The sequence below is a fragment of the Schistocerca gregaria genome, chromosome 1, assembly GCF_023897955.1.
Source record: "Schistocerca gregaria isolate iqSchGreg1 chromosome 1, iqSchGreg1.2, whole genome shotgun sequence".
Lineage (NCBI taxonomy): Eukaryota > Metazoa > Arthropoda > Insecta > Orthoptera > Acrididae > Schistocerca > Schistocerca gregaria.
The window spans coordinates 415,469,746-415,485,275 of NC_064920.1; positions in this window are offsets into that span (position 1 = coordinate 415,469,746).

The following is a 15,530-nucleotide window of genomic DNA, read 5'->3' on the forward strand; positions in this document are numbered from 1 at the left end:
GCACTTAAATGTGAATTGCAGAGTAGTCATGTAGATGTAGATGTAGATACAGAAGATGAAAACAAATACAGAGTATTTGAGAAGGAAAGTACTACATTTCTTATTATGTTGATATAGTGACAGTGAACAACAGATGAAAAATTAATTTCAATTTAAATTGTTATTTAAGATTTGTATGTCATACTTAATGTAACAGAGGGGAAAAAGGAGACAGATTGGTAACTTAAAGCTAAGCTTTGTCGTATGTTTACTACACACACGAAAACGTTTTACATCACCTATGTTCCTAGAGTTCCGGAACCTGTACAGAAAATTGGAATAGGGATCAACAAACATTTCTACCCTTTTTATTGCTCATGAAAACCACACACTGCTTTTTGTACCACCATACAGGGAGACCTTCAGACGTCATGGTCTGGATTGCTGTACACGCCTGTACCTCTTATACCCAGTACCAAGTCCTCTTGCAATGATGCATGCCTGTATTCGTCGTTGCATGTTATCTGCAAGTTAATCAAGGTACTGTTGGTTCAGACTGTCCCGCTCCTCAACGGCGATTCGGCTTAGATCCCTGAAAGTGGTCGGTCGTCCATAAACAGCCCTTTTCAATCCATCCCAGGCATGTTCGATAGGTTTCGGGTCTGGAGAACATGGTGGCCACTAGTCACGCGATGTCGTTATCCTGAAGGTTCACAACATGTGTACGACTGGGGCGGGAATTATCGTTCGTGAAGACGACTGCCTCACCAATATGCCGCCATATGGTTGCACTATCGGTCGGAGGATGGCATTCACGTATTGTACAGCCGTTATGGCGCATTCCATGATCACCAGCGGCGTACGCTAGCCCCACATAATGCCACCCCAAAGCATCAGGGAACCTCTCCACCTTGCTGTACTCGCTGGACAGTGCGTCTGAGGCGTTCAGCCTAACCGGGTTTCCTCTAAACACGTCTCCCACGATTGTCTTGCTGAGGGCATTTGCACAACTCTTATCGGTGAAGACAACGTGACTCCAATCGCGAGCGGTTCATTCGGCATGTTGTTGGGCCCGTCCGTACCGCGACGCATGGTGTCGTGGTTGCAAAAATGGACCTCGATATGGATGTTGGGAGTGAAGTTGTGCATCATGCAGCTTGAGTCTTGAAACGACGCCCTGTGGCTGCACGAAAAGCATTATTCAGCATCATGGCGGTGCTGTCAGTGTTCCTCCAAGCCATAATCCGCAGCTAGAGGTCATTCACTGCAGTAGTAGCCCTTGGGCGGCCTGAACGAGGCATGTCGTCGACACTTCTTGTCTCTCTGTATCTGCATCATGTCGGAACAACATCGCTTTGGTGCACTCCAAGACGCCTGGTCACTTCGCTTGTTCAGAGGCTTTCCTGGCACGGAGTAACAATGCGGACGCGATCGAACAACGGTATTGACAGTCTAGGCATGGCTGAACTACAGACAACACGAGCCGTGTACCTCCTTCCTGGTGGAATGACTGGAACCGATCACCTGTCGGTCACCCTCCGTCCAATAGGCGAGTCTCATGCTTAGTTGTTTACATCTTTGGTTGTGTTTAGTGGTATCTCTGGACAGTCGAAGGGACTTTGTCTGTGATACAATATCCACACTCAACATCTGTCTTCAGTAGTTCTGGGAACCGTGGTGATGCAAAACATTTTTGATGTGTGTAATTTCGAGAGTTTCCAGCAGGCTCACCTTTCTGCTTTTCTTAGAAGTATTAAAAGTTTAGTATCTGTATCGTAACGGTGGTTTTAAACGAAGATACGTTATGCGAAGGGTGAATATCTGTTTTAGTCCTGGGCATCTCTCGTGTTCCTATAAACTAACTGCCACAGCTCTGCGTGACGGACTATCGTACGTAAACAGATCATCTGTATTTTATTAGTAACAAATTTGTGAAAGTGCGGAGTCTTTGAAAACGCTTCTCCGAAACTACTAGACAGATTTTCATAGACAACTTTAGCACAGCTTGGAGCACCGTGTAGAGATTCTTTCTTCTTATCAAGTGACGCAGAAAGACGTCGTAATTGGAAGTTTTATCCATGCTAAAATTGGGAAATTAACTATCATGTTTTTATGACTTAACCACTGAACTTATTTCTATAATATTGGGATGGCTAAAACCCTCAGGAAGAAAATAGGCTGCTTTGAAGAGCGTGTAATACAAGCTAATTATTGATTTTACGAATATTATCCGAACAAGGGACAAATACTTACACTTCAAAACAGCTATTTACTCTTTGACTTTTTATCTTTATCATATTTGTGACCATACTATTATTGGTCGATATGTTCTATGTGGTATGACTCAAAGTAATGAATATGATGATTATATTATCTTTAGTATGTTTGATTCACATCTCCGCACTACTTGTTGCATAACTTACTCATCGTAGGACGTTTGGCTACTTCAGTTGTACAACGCGTGGGTTCCCTGCTAAGGTTTTGTTTGGTGTGGAACTTCATACTAACAGTTTTTTGAGTAATTATGAGTGGTCTATTTGCTTCAAACCAAGATTGTAATTGAGAAGTAGTTTCATTTAGTATCTTGCAATGTGTCACCTCTACTGGTTATCAGTATATTTGTGTCGTCGGGCATACAGAAACGAGCTGGCATTTGTGTGTGTTCTGGAAGATCATTTATGAACAAAATGAAAAGAACAGGGCCAAGAACAGATCCCTGAGGGACGCTATTTGTTGTATGTAGTGTATCTGACCTGCAGTGCCTGAATGTCTCTGATATTCTTATTTCTGCATATTGCTTTCTTTCACTTAGGTAGCTATGGAACCAATTGTGGGCCACAACTCTAATCCCATACTTCAGGAGTTTCACAAGAAACAGCTTGTGGTCAACAATGTCAAATGCCTTGGACTGATGAAGATATATTCCAAGACCAAGTTGTTTATGGTCAACGAAACTTCAGCACTTTTCTAGAAATGCATACAAAGCATGTATGGCGGACCTGCTTTTCCGAAATCGTATTGGGAAGATGTGATTATATTATTAGAATTTAAAAATATTTCTCATCTAATTGACATACAATATTCAAACATTTTTGAGAAGGCACATAGTATAGCAACTGGTCTATAGTTTGCTATATCCGTTCTCTCTCGCTTCTAGGATAGAGGTATGATTTTCGCAAGTTTTAGCTGGTTTGGAAATGTTCCCTCTAGAAATGAGGTATTTATGAAATTTGACAGGAGTCCCTGTTGTAATTTGAATACTTATGAACTAGGAAGCAGGGTGTCATATCATGCCATGCAGAATAAACCATTTTAACTCTTTTTTAAATAATATCTTCAATTTCATACGGTGTTGTAGGAAACAGGAGTTCCCAAGACTTTTTTCTGAGAAGAGAGCGTACAGTGTTCGTAGAGTTAGTCAGAAGATTTGTGGGAAGAGAGTATACAAATTTGTAGAGTTGGTTAGGAGATTTGTGGAAAATAGCTGTTGAATTTATTTAAAATTTTATGTTCATTTTCAGTCTTTTGTCCTTCTACATTCAGTGTGATTTTATCCTTTATCCTTATCTTTCTACCTTTCTCTTCATCTACTATACCCCAGGCAGTCAAACATTTGTTGGAAGAGCACGTAATTGTTTATCATTATGAGCTCTCCTGTAAGTGGTTTTGTAATTTTTATGGTATACCTTTAACTCTTTGGGTTTGCCACTGGCCAGTTTGCTAAGAATGTGCATCAGCCTCATCTTTTCTGATGAATTTTTAATACCTTTTCTGACCCAGGCATTCTGTTTTTGTTAGTGATAGCCTTCGTTCTCTCTGGGAAATAGCAATTAAATTAAATTAATATTCAAATATCTACAGACACTTGTCATATTTTTCCATTTGTAGTTGAAGTAAATACATTTTACCGGTCTTCTTTCTTTAAGCTAAGTACAAAGTTATTTATGTTACTATGAGTGTAACTTCTATACTTGATGTACTCCGAAAAGGAAAAACAATTGTTAAGTGGTGGAATGAAATTTGTTGTTAGTGCACTACGCTCTGAAAAACCAGTATCTGTAATTTTTGCAGTGCAATCAGTGTTAGTAGCAACCTAGTCAAGACAGCTGTTTAATCTCGTTGGACATTTAAATTTCATATTTAAGTTGAATGACTTCATGGAATTTACTAATTGCGACTTGGAGCAGATTTTTTTCCCTAGGAAATCAATGTTGGGATCACCACACATTACGGTATATTATCAGTTATTGTGAGATGCCTTTTCTAGAAAAAGTTCAAAGTTTCTGAGGAAGACAGAAAAGTTCCCACCAGGTGATCTACACACACACACACACACACACACACACACACACACACACTATATGATAATCGATCTATCGTACCAGAGCACAAATTAACGGAACATAAGGTACGCTGTGAAGAAGTGCTGTCAACATTAGAAACGTGATTTTCAGTGTGAATGATTTATGCTTAGTTACGAAGCTACAAGAAGACTTTTCAGTGAGTATGTTGCCGTTTACAAGTTTTCAGACTGTAGAGATTGTCTCTATCTTGAGGTTTGAATCGTGGCAACCACTTTAGACCAGGTTAGACGCGCAGCAGCGGTGAGAGGCCGGTTGCAAGAAGGCGTTAGACCAGACGCGCCACACCGGCTGTCCTCCTTGTCTCCGACTCAACAAGTCTCCCGACAGGCGCGCTATCGACTTTAAAACACGAGCGGCCATTTCGCGAACGCCCGCCTCACGCCACTAACCCTCCTCCCCCCCCCCCCCTTTCCACTCCGCCCCCACCCCTTTCCCAGCGGGTCGCTCTGTCCCTGCCTCCCCTCCCCACCCCCAGCTCCGGCAATCCGTTCGGCGCGCCGCTATCCACCCAGTAGCTTTATCCGCTCGGCTAGCCGAGGCCGCCCGAATTCGGACCGAACCGCCCAGCCAGAAAGTACCGATCCCGGCCGAAGCGAACCGAGCGGAGCCGAGTCGAGCGCGCCGCTCGGCAAATGTTTGCGCCGTCGGCGTCGGCGGCCGTGGCGTCGCCGTCGCCGTGGCGCCGATCCCGTGCGTCAGACGCGGCCCTGCAAACAGCCGGCGCGTCGCAACGACGGCGTTATTAAGTGCACGGCCGTTCTCCGCTGCGGAAAAAAAGGGAATGAAAATAAAAAAAGGCAAAGGACGAGGTCCGAGCAACGAGCCGAGGATGAGGCGATATAAAGAGCACTTTCGCGAGCCCGTTAGCCGTGGCGTTAACTGCGACAATACCTCCTGTTCTATTCACGGGCTTTTCTGAACACAGCACAGCTCATTTACATACATTCATTCCCGGCCATAGAAAGTGAAACAATTTAGAATCATTAAATACGCAATCCTAAAAGGAAACGTAGAAGACTTGAGAGTGTATCACGAGACAATAGAAGGCCTAAGACAGGAGATAAAGTTTCTGTCTAGTGACAGGTAGTCGTCGTCGCCCTGTTATCTAATATTAATCGTTTATTTCGCTATGTTATTCAGAAGTAACATCAAAATTGGAAACTGTTTTCTGGAACATGTTGCGAGTTTTGTCCTTTGGAGGTCAATGGGCTTGCAAACAATATTTAGGCTCTCATACATAACTATTCTGTCGTCTCTTGCGGAAATTTTCTGAATAGTGTCTATCTTTAGCAAACACCGCGCGAAGTTATGTGAGCATCAGTTACGAGTGAAGCCGTTTCTTCCCATTTTGTGGCGCTGTCTTTTCTTGTGCAATGGAAGCCGCTTATAAATGAAAAGAGGCAGTCTTGAAGGTGAGTCACTAAACAAATATGTTGAATTCCTACGTGGGACATTGTAAATGGATGTTTCTTTTCTGAAAAGAAGAAAACTGACTATTGGATAGACAAGAAGTGAAGAAAATGGAATCAGCATTTCTTGTGCCAATGAATGGTGTACAGCTTGATTGCTTCGGTCACTGAAAAAGAGTATGATCCAAAACAGAAGATGTATACACTGCCCTAAGAGTGATCGACAGTAAAATGTGGAGACTGTGGAATTTTACTGTGATTTGTAAGAAACATTTACATTTTACATGAAACAGCATAAAATGCATCTTCTCTTTCGGCCACAGAAACAGCATTGTAGTATTTATATCGTAGCACCAACGCACCTTTTGTGGGCTATGGTAATTACAGGAAACTTACTATTTTCTGAAGAAAAAAATGCAGCTAAAATTGTTCACATGACATCGGCTGGTATGTCAGTTTGTAGTCTTCTTCCGCAAGTTTATTAACACAACAAATATACACAACGGGAAGTTTAGTTAAAAATAACATGGCCCTGAGCACTATGGGTCATCAGTCCCCTGGACTTAAACCTATTTAAACGTAACTAACCTAAGGACATCACACACATCCGTGCCTGAGGCAGGATTCGAACTTGCGACCGTAACAGTCGCTCGGTTCCAAAATGAAGCTCTTAGAACTGTTCGGCCATGTCGGCCGGCGTAGTTTAGTCACCAATAATATATTTTCCTTCAGTGTTTACAATAGTCCGGCAACCCTACGGTAACTTTCAGATTCCGCGACTATAGCAATCTCAAAGAGCTCGTTCGGCCATGTTGGGAGCGGATTTTCGTCCGGAAAGGAAGTTTCCTGTAGATTGTTCGACTTGCTTTTCCATATGTTAGCATAAAGACACTATTTATCGTTGACAGTAACGACGCAGGATATGAATGCTCGGCGTTTTACTGGAGCCAATTAATCACGAGCAAGCACATACGAGGGTTAGTCAAATGAAAACCTTGAATCTGGAATAACAAATTGAAATTTCGCGCCGTTATCCTGTAAGTCGGTAAGCTTGCTACAAACAGAGTGCAGAATGGTCCGTAGGTGGCAGCGTAGTGCACTCGTACTGTCGCGATATCAGTATAAAGATGGCCGCCCTACTTGTGACTTGCACTTGGGAGGAACAGCGTTCTGTTATTCGGTTTTTGCGTAGTGAAGGTGTGAAACCTATTGAAATTCATCGACGAATGAAGGTTCAGTTCGGTGATGCATGTTTGTCACAGCAGCAAGTCTACAAATGGAGTTGGAAGTCCGCAAATGGTGTGACTTCAATGGAAGGTGCTCCTCGTCTAGGTCGGGCACAACGAGTTACGACTCCACAGAGCATTGCAGCAGTTAAAGCCATAGTGAAGGAAAACCGCTGAGTGATACTGAATGACATTCCAGTATGTTTACAGATTAGTAATGGGTCAGCACAACACATTGTGCATGTTGTGCTCTAGTTTCACAAAGTGTCTGCAAGATAGGTGCAACGGCAGCTGACTCCTGAAATGAGAGAACGACGTGTTAATGCTTGTGAACAACATTTTCGGCGCTTTGAACGAGAAGGTTATGGCTTCCTTGAAGAATCGTTACTGGAGACGAAACCTGGGTTTACTTCCACCAACCGGAAACGAAGAGAGCGAGGAAGGACTGGCGCCATTCCTCATCACCAAAACCAAAGAAGTTTCGAACGGAACCATCAGCAGGGAAGGTTATGATGACTCTTTTGGGATGAAAAAGGCGTCATTTTGGAGCATTACATGCCTAGATGGACCACTGTCACCAGTGCATCATACACAGATCTCGTAAAAAATCATCTGCGGCGTGCAGTCAAATCAAAGCGACGTGGATTGCTGTCAGCAGGTGTCCTTTTGCAACATGAGAATGCAAGGCCCTACACTGCCCGTACAAGAGTTGCAAAAATCACAGACCTACATTTTGTGTGTCTTCCTCATCCACCTTACTCACCAGACCTTGCCCCAAGTGATTTCCACATGTCTGGACCACTCAAAGACGCAATGAGAGGAAAGAAGTTCCGTTCTGATGAAGAGGTACGCCACGCATTGCATGTGTGGTTGAGCGGACTACGAAAAGAATTTTTTCTAAAGGATTTTATGCACTTTGTAAGCGTTGGAGGACTTGCATTGAGCGTGGGAGAGATTATGTTGAAAAGTGATTCAGCTTTGTAGCACTTTTGCACAATAAGTAATATTTAAAAAAAATAATGTTTTCATTTGACTCACCCTCGTACGTATACCCGCTTTCTAAATTTTGGGTTAGAGGGAACGGTACCCACATACCCGATTTTTGAAGCGTTCCTATCGCGTGCGAATGTTGCATGATGGTGGAATGATCGCAGTTCATCACATCTGCCAGTTCTGGAGTACGACAACAAATCCGGAAGGTCTTCCAGAACGTGGGGAGCCGCTAATGTCGAAACGATCCTCCTTCAAAGGAGAACATCGTTATCCCCATACACGGCGCAAATGCTTCTGGGAGCATCTGCTGCTGTCATCCCTCTATTGGACTGGAACAGGAGAATATGTCGGAAATGTTCTTAATTCTCAACTTGCCACTGTTTTCTAGCGGCCACGGTTCCGGTCACTGTCAATGATAATATGTAAACTTAAACAGTAATAGTTAACTACAAATAAAAATGACAGCCGATAATAAACCTGTAGTAACGGGAATGCCAAGAAGCAGAACAGAAACGCTGAGATTTCATCCACCAACGCAGTACATCTAATTTAAATAACATTATATGTTTCACAATCTCAAATCAAACTCCTTGCAGGCGTCTGATTTCGAAACTTATTTTACTGGGCTAGCAGTTTCGGCGATGTATTACGCCATCCTCAGGCCCCCTTACCGAGTGTAGAAAGATCCCAACCTCGGTTCCGGTCTAAACATTGGACGGCATTCAAATACTGGTATATGTAGATTTCTGCTTGATACAGCGATCACTTTGAAATCACCTGCCGCCCATAATACATGGCGTAATATATCGCCGAAACTTATGGCCACGTAAAATAACGGTTCGGAAATTAAACGGCTGAAAGATGTTTGTTTGGTTCATTGCGTAGTAAACAGCCGAGTCCCGCAACCATCTATGAAAAGATGGACATACGGACACACACAATGTGTTTCCTTCACAGTATTTCTGTGTATGCCAAATAGAGGGTTAAGCACGTAACGCGCAGTTGTTTGCTTATGTTTCGACCAATCTAAAGAGAAATGGCCTGAAATGAGGCAGTAAAGTATTGTGTGCATCCTGTTCAGCGTTCAGTGAACACTCGTATGCTGCTACCAGTTCTTGAGATTACGTTTTGGCCTTACACCTTCCATATTGCTGAGAGAAATTAGGGATAATACCTAACGTAAACTTTGATACTCGTCAGTTATTAATATACCGACATTTCTTATAACCGTAACTGTATTAAGGTACCAGATGCTAGAAACACGTAATAGGTCAATTCGATCGGGGAAGTGACTGCAGCTTTAAACGCACTCATAATGACCAAAAGAGCGCGCGCGGGCGCGAGAAAATGTGTTTGTTTCTGTTTTGAAGAGACAGTCGCTAGAACCTCGTCATATCTCCCTCGGACGGCGTAAGATATTGGGTCAATGAGAGGTCTCTTTCTTTGATTGTCCTTTTGTATCTCGAGCGCATAACTTACTTTATTACTTGTGATGCCCATTGCGTAAGGAGTATGAACTACAATGTTCCGTTCATTCTGCCACACTGGATTCCTGAACAATAAATGTCAGCACAGTATTTTACAGTTTTAACTTCTACCCACTCATTATCTTTTCATACCAGAAGCAAAGCAAACCTACGGCGGTGATATGCAGAATTAATTATTCCAGAAATTATTAAAAGAATCTGTTCCGTTACACTTGAAATAGGAAGATACATTTCACATAAATTACTTCATCTGGGTGCTCATGTCTGAAGCAGCATCAGAGCAGTGGGATGTGATGCTTCATAATGACCCCTCAACATGTTAGCTTATTCACTATAAATTGTGCGGTATTTTGATTGTAAAAGACTGTGTGGTTGAACCCTTCGGCTGATGGAACGCTGATTAACTGAAGAAGTGAAACAGAAATCTTCAGTTCCAAACTGTTGCAGATAATAATGCATTATATATTTCTCTTCGTGATACTCATTTCGTACAGCTGTATTTATTCATTTATTGCTACTGATTTTGGAGTACTGAAGGTTTCATGATCAGGCATGCTTGGTGCTTTACCATGAAATGATTCACTTCGCGGTTACACAGTATGTAAAGGATTGTTTTAATTGTCTAGCCACATTAACGAAGGGGGAACCGGACTTTATATTCTTTCGTAATTATGGATCGTTATATTTCCCAACTGAACTGTGTGATAAGGCTTTCAGCGCTTCAAAGTTAGCGATTAATAAACATTAAATACGTATGTGTTAAGTGGATATCACAATAAAAACAGCAACTAGTTAGTCAGTCTCCGCAGCAAGTGCCTAATGAATGCCTACGATGTAGAAGCACTGTTAGGGCCTGTGCTGTATACCAGACTGCAGTAATACTAGTATTGCTAAGCTGACAGTGTATTAGCTTCTACCTAGTACGCACACCGTAGTGCCCTAAAATGAAATGGGACTCGTCCCAGAGTACTGTGGCACTCCGTAAATGCCTGCAGCGAACATGCTGTTAGGGAAATAGTAGACGGACACTATGACTTCAAGTCGAAGACTATCTGTTAAATCCATGCTGTATCTGTTGTAGACTTCTTTGTAATTTACGCTTGACTCTCGCGGACATTAATAAAGTCAATTGTGACCTCACCGAACATAGGTCAGTAATGAAACATTGCCTATTGTGACTTATTTCCTATATCGCTTTGCGAAGATCTGTGTGAAAGCGTTAATGACGCTATGTACTGCCATTGTGAGTCCATATCGTAACGAAAGCGGGACAAAGTGCTCATGAAACTCCGTGCTCTGAGCAAACTGGAGCCAGACATATTTAACAGGCGTCCAAGTATGTGCAACGTAAACTACGATCTTAGCCAATCGTATGACAGCATATTTGTGTCCCAAACCTATTACCTTTACTCATACAACTTTTGCAGCTACCTCTGATGTAGTCTTGAGTTACAAGCAGTGATATTCGTATTGCTTATACCAGTAGTATGTTTGAAAACTATTTTACAAATCTTGAAACCTACATAGGCTTCCTAAATATTTTGCGACTACATTTCTTCGCAGAGTTAAGTTCCTGATTATATCAATGGAGACATTACTTGAACTTGAAACTGATTAAACTTCACTTTCCCGTTGTTCGCACAATCTAAACTAGTTTATCGTTAAAATACAAAAACTTTGTGGAACAGTTTTTGGAACAATTGTTCAGGAGAAACACTTGAAATGCATACATACATCGACACGGCAACAAATTAATACGATTTTGACTGGAAAGTTATCTAGCTTCGAAATTTGTAGTCTGACACATGTGCACTCCAAACAGAAGTTTTTTATGCAGGCATATCTCCTTAGAGCTCTCTCTGACATCACTTAAAACCGTCGAGCGAGCGAGGTGGCGCAGTGGTTAGCACACTGGACTCGCATTCGGGAGGTTCAAACCGGCCATCCTGATTTAGTTTCTCAATGATGTTCCTAAGTCACTACAGCCAAATGCCGGGGTGGTAGCTTTGGAATAGCACGACAAAGTTACTTCCCCATCTTTCCCTAATTCGATGGGATATATGACTTCGCTGTATGGTACCAACCAACCAACCAACCATGAACACATTCGTCATAATTTCTTCAAATTGAACAGTAGTTCTTACTAGTTTGTTTGCATCTAATACGTTATCGTGTGTGTTGATTTAATGTATCTATATTTTATAATCTGATGTAACGGGTTAAGAGAGGAGGGCCTTGTTTACACCCACCTGTTAGCGAAAGCGCAGATAGCTGAACACCAGAGATTTAAACGATTGTGACGAAACGCCGAGAAGCATACCCACTGTCGATGCTACACAAGGCATGGCGGTCTGCGGGCTATATTGAATGGGTCGGTGCATAAGTTGGTAGCCTTTATCCACGAGTTTAATTTCACAACAGATACACCTAACAGGGAGTTTAGTCAGCAATAACATATTCTCCTGCACTATTTATGACTGACTGCCAACGCTGCTGTAGCTTTTGCATTCCGCGACTGTAGAAATCTCGTGTTTTCAGGTGAAAAGCTCGTCGAGCCAAGTTTGGAGCGCATTTTCGTCCTGAAAGGATGTTTCCTGAAGGTTGTTCGATGGAGAGCGGAAAAAGTGAAAATCTAGTGACGCAAGATCAGGTGAATACAACCCATCACCTTTATGTTGTTTGTCAGTCTAGCAGAATTCTGGAGGGGGTTGTTATGAAGCATCATTTCACGCAGTCTTCCTTGTCATCGTTCTTGTGTTGAGTCTGCAAGATGTCTCGGTTGTTGACAAATGTCAGGTGTGACGATTACACCAAGAGGAAGCAATTCGTTGTGCACCAGTATCAACATCTGATTTTTGAACCCTCCACATTGCATTGAGATGTCACACGATGGAGGAATGATCACAGTTCATCCTATCTGCCAGTTCATCCTATCTGCCAGTTCTCGAGTGAATGACGTTGATTATCGTGGATTAAGGCATTTAAACGCTTTTATCAATCCCAGAGGTATTCCTGAACGCGGAAGTTACTAATGTCATAACGATCCTCCTTAAAACGAGAAAACTGTTTTCTTGCAGTGCTCTTGAAACCTCCCCTTAGAAAAATTGATGAATGATTGTGCTGATAAACCCTTTACGTTATTTGATTTTCAAACAGCTGTGCAAAACTGAACGTACTCAGACATTTCTCTCTTTTTACTTATTCTGATCATCACTACACTGACAATATTTTTAGCACAGCACAATCTGACTTTCAATAATCCCTACAAACGAATGGCCCTGACTAACAATAACCTATACCTTTCGTGAATCACTTACTTCATTCGTTACTCGAACTACTGCAATACAGTACGCACCAATACTGCCAGCGAAATAAAAGCTTCTACCTACTGATAGGCACAGTTAGCAAATTAAAGATTTTGCTAGACAACAAACAATGTATTTACCTTCATAGTGTTCAATTCATTACATCCAGTCTTACAAATTTACTGTCCCTGATGGACACACGTCCAGATCATCCGCTCTCAAAACTCCGCCATCTCTCTCCCCACATCCACCACTGCTGGCGGCTCACCTCCAACTGCGCAACGCTACGCGCTGTTCACATCCAACAGCCCATCACTACAGTAGCGAATATTACAACAATGCCAACCAGCCACAGACTGCGCACAGCACAGCCAGTAATTTTTCATACAGAGCGCTACGTGGCGTTACCAATATAAAAACCTGAACAGCCTACTTACACCCTCTCCAACGGCATTATCCCCATATACGGCGCAAATGCTTCAGTCATCTTCCTTTCCTGTCACCATTCTACAAAATTCACAATGAAGAAAATGTGGGAAATTTTACGATTTCTCCACTTGCCACTATACTTTCTAATGTCCGCAGCTCCACGTACTATTTCCAAATGACAATATGTGAAACCTAAGAGCAACCATGAGCTACAAATAAAATTTACAATCCATAAACAAACCTATAGCCACAGGAATACCAACATGCAAAGCAAGAACGCTACGAACTTATGCATAAACCTAATACGAGATTCTGGTACGGTATGTCACTATCTCAACGTTACCTGCAAAACCTATCCTGTAGATAAAACTTATATGTCATGTGTTAAAAATAGGAGATTCTCTGGTGTTACTGGAACAAAACTTTGGCAAATACCACTGCAATCTCTTACAAGCTCTGGAAAGCAAGTGTTACGAACGTCTATGAAGACAGAAGCCTAATTGCACATTCCATCTCCAACAACATGAGAGCTAGAGCCTGGCACCTTGAACCTCAATCTTTTATTCTCGCTTCTTGTGATGTTTACCTGTGGGTTAAACTGAAGGGCCAGGTTTTCTCGAATAATCCACAAACAGTGGAAGACCAACAACAGAACGTTGGAAAGGCTGTTGCTGCTAACCCTCAGGGGAATTGCTAAGCAGGTCTCTCACTTCGCAAATGGAACACAGCCGTGCATCGACGTCAACGGTGGACATGTGCAGTATCTTCTGTGACGTTCATTAACAAGGATCAGTCCCAAGTCAGCCTCATTGTAATTTTTTTCACGGACTTTTATTTTGCCCAGCCTGTGTCTATAGATCAGTAAAGACCAAATATTACTCCTGATCTGTCGGGCTTTTCTTTTTGTCGAAGGTGAAAATGTACTCTTCCACTCTGACGACTGCTGTTGCTTTGTTCTTGAAGCATTTCTTTAAGTTCTCCGCAGGCTACGTCGCTTTTGATCGTCTTTAGGCAGTCGTTGCACGTATTTCGCTGCAGTTCTCCTGATGTTCAGTTCGTGTGACAGAATACGTTTACGTGTATCATGACTTATTATCAAGGTGTTGCAGAGGTCTTTAAGGATCTGTCCAGGGTGTTGCAGAATCAGAAGCCTCATCTGAATATATTCTTGATTAGTTTATGACCTGTAACACAGTACTTATCGGCCCTCTAATTCGTGTGCTATGTAGCTTTTTTGGCTTGAAAAGATGTAGATATCTTATTTTGTAATTAGATGTGATCTGGAAACATTTTTAAATGTATTTTCCGGCTGTGATATGTAAATGCTTCATGCTCAGGGAACGTTGTGTTCTATGCGACAGAGAACATGGAGAGGAGTATCTCCGCAGAGAAAAGGCAAAAGCGGGAACGTAAAACGTGGAAGAGCGCGAAAAGTCTTTGATACTCATACAGTCATCGTCTAGCTCTCTGTGAGTCGACATCACGAGTGATCAGTGTGTACAAAACCTCTGGAAAAGATGAATAATTACTCCTAGGACGTCGATTGTTAGTAGCCGATATAACATGGCGTTTATTGTATTGCTCTAAAATCTGTATTTACAATACCAACATGTTTTACGGAGAATATTGCATGAAGAGCCGCTACAGCACCCCACTACTCTGTTCTGCCGCCACAGATGATCGCCTTTGCATCCATCTTCAAGCGAATAAACGCATAATTTTGCGAGTGCATGTATGGGGGTAGCACTTAGCAGAAATTTTCGAATAGTAAGTAGTTAAGATTAACTGAGTCATTAACAACTTTTTATCCTAATGGAGTCCTGTTCTTGTTACAGGATTGTTTCGAATTTTCCTTTTATCGGAAATTGGAAGTCGATATAGGATTAATAATAAGAATTAATAGGGTTGCTCCGTTATGGTGTACTTAACGTTAAGTTCAGTTCGGTTCAGTTCACAGTAATAGAATATTCAATTATTATTTCAATTTGAAGTGAAAATTTTAAAGATAATTAAAATAATTTTGCCTAAAATAAAATTTACTCGATAAAATTGAGCACAGGGACGTCATTTAGGTCAGAATAGTTTGAAGATCTACAACAGTTATATTGGCATATCAGGATGTTGTAGCCATACCAAATTCAGAGCCGCCATATGTGACATTCTGTGCAATCCGGATTGCTTTTATACAGTTTACGAAATCTATTAGTGTGGATTTGCCTGCGAACTATTTCATAATTACTGCCCTTCAGTAATTAAGTTTTAGAACCACCTCGTGTCCAAGTTACCAGTGCTTTTCCTCTGTTGAGTGTACATTGTAATTCGCTTTCCTCTTTACACT